The sequence below is a fragment of the Engraulis encrasicolus genome, chromosome 15 (genome assembly GCF_034702125.1).
Source record: "Engraulis encrasicolus isolate BLACKSEA-1 chromosome 15, IST_EnEncr_1.0, whole genome shotgun sequence".
Classification (NCBI taxonomy): domain Eukaryota; kingdom Metazoa; phylum Chordata; class Actinopteri; order Clupeiformes; family Engraulidae; genus Engraulis; species Engraulis encrasicolus.
This window is the reverse complement of record NC_085871.1, coordinates 32,806,248-32,811,637: the sequence shown is the minus strand read 5'-3', so window position 1 is coordinate 32,811,637 and position 5,390 is coordinate 32,806,248. Positions and strand designations below refer to the sequence as shown.

General features: G+C 42.0%; 1 protein-coding gene across 1 annotated transcript in view; it reads left to right on the top strand.

Moving 5' to 3' along the window:
* The first annotated feature begins 2,053 nt into the window (after positions 1-2,053).
* Positions 2,054-5,390, top strand: part of ldhba (lactate dehydrogenase Ba) — a 35,622-nt gene continuing 32,285 nt past the window's right edge. Inside the window, exons 1-2 of the mRNA XM_063217408.1 lie at positions 2,054-2,125; positions 2,324-2,486. The gene's annotated coding sequence lies outside the window, so the exon portion shown is untranslated. The remainder of the gene's footprint in view (positions 2,126-2,323; positions 2,487-5,390) is intronic.

The following is a 5,390-nucleotide window of genomic DNA, read 5'->3' as shown; positions in this document are numbered from 1 at the left end:
ATGTGTGTGTGTGTGAGTTTAACTCAAAATATACAATATACTGCAGCTTTGATTTATGCAAAGTTAAGCTCACTTGTTATGGCTGTTGCATCCCTTATCTGTGGTGCTGTGAGGTCTCAAGTTTGCAAGTGCAGCGTGATCTTGGTTGCACATGCACTACTGAGGCAGTATACAGGCAGTATAAACACCTTCATCATACACCAAATCCATTTTGTCACATTTTGGGGTGTAGTAGTGTAGGCTGCATGTCATGGTGATACTCCATAGGAAGGAGGGTCTGCCAAAGCTGCTTGCGGCGTTACATTTATTCATGCAGTATTACCCTAATGATGCTTTTATAGCATGAGGATGGGTCATATCCGGTTTGAAACAGGCAACATTCACACACACACACACACACACACACACACACACACACACACACACACACACACACACACACACACACACACACACACACACACACACACACACACACACACACACACACACACGCACACACACACACACACACACACAAACGTAAAGACACCATTTCCGTAGCATCCATTTGTTTGTGTTTCCATTGTCAGTCCAATTGCTTGTGATTGCCGCGTGGAGGTCTATGTGTGGCAGGGACCTTAATGGACATGGGAAATGGAACCCTGGAGCTGCGATGATGATTCTGAATGTTGCCGTGGCAGTCAGGGTGCATGTTTTTTTTTTTTTTTTTTGGATGTGTGTGCCCAAGGCTGTTGACAGCTTTGGCTGAGCCCAAGACAAAATTCCCCCCCCCCCCACCAACCAATACATACAATGTAATGAGGGCCTCATTCTGGACCCCCCCCCTCTTTTCCCTTGGCCCGGGACAACTGACCATTTTGTCCCTGTTGGATTCCCTGTGTCTTCCTTTCTCCTCACAGCACAGATACCTATTTCATGCCATCCCTGCAGCTCCTATGACTCACACAAACCCAAGTCTATCAAAAAGCTATGAATAATGCAGTTGAAACTTTTCCAAATTCCGGTCATTTTGGGCACTTCCATTGATATTCTATGTTGTGCTCAAATATCCATTCACAAAAAGCCCCAACAGTACAGTTGGTCTTATTTCACTGAGGCTTGTCTTTCATCCAACAGCATTGATCATATGGCTTTGTAGTAGGCCTATGTAGTGTGTACACTATGTGATATTAAATAATGGTGAGACTGTTGACATGTGCCAAATTAGACAGTAATGAGTGACAACGAGTGGTTGCTTTACTGTTATTTTACTATTTATTGAGACCACTTATTGGAAAGTGCTACCAAAGAAGTCAAGTGTATGTTCAGTGTTCTTTCAAATTAATCATTGTGTTCACTGTAATCAATGTGGCCAATAAAATCTGAACTCACTGACAATGTTAAAACAAGACAGAAATTGACAGTTGGAGTTAGTGTCAGCGTCCAGGTGTAAAAGGGTGACTGATACTGGCTGTTGGCTTTTGGTTCAGTTATTTTTATCCAGCAGCAGTCAGTGACCCTCCCTCACTGCGTTGCACTCTTTTTTTTTAGTCAACACTATTGTTCCCGCCTAAAACGGTTTTAGACAACAAGCCTGAACTCCCTTGGAGGAGTAATAGTAATGGACATTACTAATGACTTTCACCGATGGTTGGTGAAAGTCTGCCTGGGTGTTAGCAGATGGCATATACATTCAAAATGGCTGCCACTTGACACCACACACACTCAGGAACTGAAACCCAGGCCAAGGCGTCTACGAAAAGGTCAAAGGTTACCCACAGGACAGAGTAACGTCTCCACCTTCATATACGTGTAAAGTGCAGAGGTAGTCAGTACCATGAGGTGCACTGTGCTTTACATATACATTATATAATGTCATCAGGAAAATATGAATCCTGTTACATTAATATATTGTATGTCTTAGTAATAATTTCTGCATAGCTGCACATTACGTAAGTATGCTGTTGTAACTCAAAGCCATCCAATTCACTCCACTACACTGCATTAAAGGTCATAGGGTAGTACCGCCTTGACTTTATACAGCACATATTTCCTTCTATTTCTGACTTGTCTGGAGTAGAAAGAAGCATAGCAGTATCATGGAAGACGAGTTCCGATATGGTTCTGACAAGCAATGCTAGAGGTAACAATGTTTTATTTTATTTTATCTTATTTCATTCATTTATTTATTTTAGTGTATATGTGAAATATTATGTGCTTACACTGTACATACCTAACCTTAACCTAAATCCTAATTCCTAAAATCTAACCCTAAAGTATACAGTGGCCGTACATAATATTACATGCTGATGTTGCATCGGTACCTGTGCCCAATTAACAGGACCCGTAAAATAAATTGCAACCTCGCTGGATAATGCTGGATAACACTGGATATCGTGGAAGATATTACTGCACTGAAAAGAAAGATCATCTTGCGTATGTCTGCCTCCAACATCTAGCGATGGAGGAAGCATGTGGAGACAATGATGCTACCTGCATTTAAGGTGAGATAATACACTTCAATAGAAAATATGGCATTGCATTCACATTTGCACACGTTTCAATATCTTGGTTACAGTATTTGGTGATTCGTATGCTTCTTTCTCATCACAACAAATGATTACTTAAGGGGTGTTTTTGCTCCAGTATTGTAGGCTATGTATTGATTTCTATTTGCATACCGCTGTGTTTTCAGATTTTTTTTTTATGGAAGTACGGTATATAAACATGTTTGCAGCCGTATTGCTTGTGTTCTTGTATTACCTCTATTTGCATTCTACAGTATTTTTAGTCTTCTACTGCATGATATAAAATCATCCAGGGACGATCGAGCTTTACTTTCCGAGGGACTGTGTGTAGATTGTACAAACAAGTTTGTAATCTTGTAATCTGGAAAATGTGCTCATGATGTCAGACTACTGCGTAATACTCCTATCTGATTCTGTAAGAGCGAGGGTCCTGATTGCATTTCGTGTGAGCAATAGTTACAAAAACTGTAATGTCTCTCGGCAAATCAGTCCGTGTCTAGACTAGACTGTTTCTCTGTGTGTGTTGGAAAGGTCAAGTATGAGCATGTGAAGCGTACATGATACAGAATGTAATGTGAGACCTCACCAAAGGTCAGAGATCAAGTATGCTGCCACACTCCAGCAAGTCATCCAGGATTGGAGTATGTGTGTGTGTGTGTGTGTGTGCATTCGTGAGTGCATTCGTGCGTGCATACGTGTGTGTGTGTGTGTGTGTGTGTGTGTGTGTGTGTGTGTGTGTGTGTGTGTGTGTGTGTGTGTGTGTGTGTGTGTGTGTGTGTGTGTGTGTGTGTGTGTGTGTGTGTGTGTGTCTTTGTGTGTGTCTATGTGTGTGTGGGTGGGTGCATTAGCAGGCGTGAACAACTGCCTCTCTCATACCGAAGACTTCAAAGGGATTTTCCCATCATTTCATGTAGAGGGCACAATGTGATTCGGAGAACCGTGAGGGTAAATGTGTTTTTCAAAGCTTATTCAGTGTTTCTGACAAAGCTCCAAGATCAATGCTAGTTCATTCTAGTCCATTTTTACTTTGTGTGTGTGTGTGTGTGTGTGTGTGTGTGTGTGTGTGTGTGTGTGTGTGTGTGTGTGTGTGTGTGTGTGTGCGTGCGTGCGTGCGTGCGTGCGTGCGTGCGTGCGTGCGTGCGTGCGTGTGTGTGTGTGTGAGCAGGCGTGCATGTTTGTTATTTGTGCATGTGTGTGCACAGGTGCGCATGTGTGTGCGTACGTGTGTGTCCTTTATTGTTTTCTTTCCTTCCTTCCTTCCTTCCTTCCTTCCTCTGTCCTTCATCTCCATGCCCTTCAGCAACAAGTGAGAGGCTGAGTAGTGAATTTCAATAAGGATACAAGGATAGTTTTATTGGTCACATACATAGTAGGTCACATACATTTGCTAAACACAATGCAATTGTTCTGTGCAAAAAGTGTGTATATGAATGTGAGAGGGATCTACGATCAGACATCAAGAATACAAACCTGGTAGAACTGGCATTATCACACCAGTCTAGAGTCTATAACTCAGTGGTTCAGTTAGATCAGGTTAGAACGTGCACTCACATTTTTGCTCGCTATGGATTGGCTTGATGCACCCTCTGAGCTGTCGGAATTGCCACTTCATAGAGGCAGCCGTGGCCTAATGGTTATAAGGAGATGGGCTTTAGATCAGAGGGTTACAGGTTCGAATCCCACCCTTCAACTCTCTTTCTCACTCCATGGCTGAAGCGCTTTTCAGCAAGGCACCTAACAGATCCAGGGACTGTAACCAATACCCTGTACTTGAAATAATAGCTGTAAGTCGCTTTGGATAAAAGTGTCAGCTAAGTGTAATGCAATGTAATCATGGCCCTGGGAATTCTGAATAAAAGGCTGGGCCGACCTGTTCGACCTAAGGACGGGTTAACGGGTTAGAGTCTGCCCCATAGGCCACAGGGAGGGTGTGACTCACGTCATAAGACTTCACTTATCATTTGAAGGAGCTCCAGCCTTGTGCACTTTATTACCCTAGTTTCCTTAACATACAGTGCAGTGTGCTCAATAGAAATATTCTGTACAGCTTTGACCAGACATGCAAAAAACCAGACATGCAAAAAACATTATTCAGCTAATTCATTTATTTCAGCTTTAGATTTAGGCTACATGACATTTAGTGACATTTTAACTTTTCCATATTGTATGTATCCTATAAATGTTAGTTAGGCCAATCTAGTTTAACGTTAGCATTATCCATTTCATTCATTTTAACTGACAATTCAATTACATCATACGATTATTCTGTTAAAAAAATAATATTTTCCCAAAATCAATAACTCATTGGCTCTTTATCATCTGCAGTGAATGACTTTATCAGAAAGTTACATCGGTCACTATACAGTCAGTTTGACGTTACACAGCCAAAGAGGTTTTACAGTTGTCTGTTGCTTGTGTCCTCAAATAGGACAAAGCATGTCCTTAGACTGCCTGTGTAAAAAAAAACCAATAACTGATACTAATTTAAAAAATACTACGTTACATATAAAGTGTTGCAAAATGCAGTGTGGGTGAAACAACTTTTAAAAAAATAATTAGCTAAAATGGATTAAGTTATTGATTTAAACTGAGTTGAAAACAAATCAATCAGGCTAATAGTGGATGCTGAACTTCTTCCCCCACCCTGCAGTGCAGCAGCGCGGGTCAAACTGCTGTGCATTTGAAGTAGGCTAGAGGAGGGGGTGTCACGGATTAGCCGCAGATTCTCTGTCTATTCAATAAGGACGCGGCAGCTGCCTACCTCTCGGCGGAAGAACAATGGGGAGAGTGTGCATGTCTAAGAGACGGCCTCTGATTGGGCCAGAGTCAGCTGACCCTTTCAGGGGAGTGCTGTGATTGGTTGCTGAGGGTTGGGGAGAG